A 1,341-nucleotide genomic window follows, 5' to 3' on the forward strand; every position below is an offset into this window, starting at 1 on the left:
CTATAAATGTAGTAAACAGAAAGACTATAAATTTGATAAAAGATGTGGCATATACAATGTTGTTGGTAGAATGTTAACAGAAATATAGTAAGGTTTATATGTTTATAATAAACAACGACAGTAGATTGATAGTAGAAACCAAATACACTTTGACATACCTGTTAATACAGTTTGACACAGATTTTGCTATACTTGCTGTATTAGATTATGTCAGAATGCTATCGAAAATAACTAAAAAAATTATACGCAGTGTAAAAAATATGATACAATGCGAAAATAGATGACAAGGACAATGAGACAAATAACATATAGAAAATAAGACAGTTTTCATGACAGGAATTTAAAAGATTAAGATAGGAATTGAAAATATGCATTTATATATATACGATTTATGTAGTATTAAGTCAGAAAAAAAATATCAAAAATATGTACATGTGTGAATAACATGTATATATTTGTTTCTTTTACGTATCATATATATATATAAAAATATGATATAAATCATAAATCCACACTGTATTATAATAAAATATAATCTGGTAGTACAAAGATTTAGAAGCTGTATAATTATCAAATAACATAAGATTTTAAACATAAACATACCATTTTACATATGAACACACCATACATAAAAATTTATTACTGATGAATAAAAATACATACAAATACACATCAAGTAAAACCCCTAAGACGTAATTAATAATCATTAATAGAGTATGAATTTATTAAATCCATACGAACTGATCAATAGGTTATAGTCTTCCAATCTGATGACTGGAGGTATACTGGTCAGACAGAGGTATACTGGTATACAGTATCAGCGTTCACCGCTACGTCGCGCATGAGGTAGAACCATAACTCGTACTTAAAATTCAACCACGTATGCTATATAAGAGGTACGAAACGAGTTGAAGGCATCGCTTCTCGGCTCTCTGAGCTAAGATCAAAGTGTAGTATCTGTTCTTATCAGCTTAATATCTGATACAGTCCTCATAGAGGACTCAGAATATTAAACTGATTTTTGAGCCCAGGCGGGGTCCCGGGGCTTGCTCCGGCCCTGCCGCGGGTCGACCCGGTATTGCAGTACCGCCGGGACCGGCCCAATAATCTATTAAAGCTCAAAAATCTGTTTGATATTAAGAGTCTATTAGATAAAAGCTCGGAGAGCATTTGCCGGCACACGATCTTAGGTTAGAATGATCGATTTTCGAGTGTGAGTGTTCGCGCGTGTGCCGGCCGGGAAGCGACGTCCGCGTGTTATTTTAAGTGTTCTTTTCGTGTTCCCCGGGAAATTTCCGATTAAAAACTCATACTTTGAAGCTTTATTCCCGGGGAAATAAA

At 33.7% G+C, this 1,341-nt stretch overlaps 1 non-coding gene across 1 annotated transcript; it reads left to right on the top strand.

Annotated features, from left to right (window-relative positions):
* The first annotated feature begins 916 nt into the window (after positions 1-916).
* LOC139780979 (U2 spliceosomal RNA) lies at positions 917-1,109 on the top strand. Its single transcript, XR_011720391.1, has one exon. It is a non-coding gene; the product is annotated as a U2 spliceosomal RNA (small nuclear RNA).
* The last annotated feature ends 232 nt before the right edge of the window (positions 1,110-1,341 follow it).

Source organism: Temnothorax nylanderi, unplaced genomic scaffold, assembly GCF_030848795.1.
Source record: "Temnothorax nylanderi isolate EJ_2023f unplaced genomic scaffold, tnyl_v1.0 TNYL_tig0308_pilon, whole genome shotgun sequence".
NCBI lineage: Eukaryota > Metazoa > Arthropoda > Insecta > Hymenoptera > Formicidae > Temnothorax > Temnothorax nylanderi.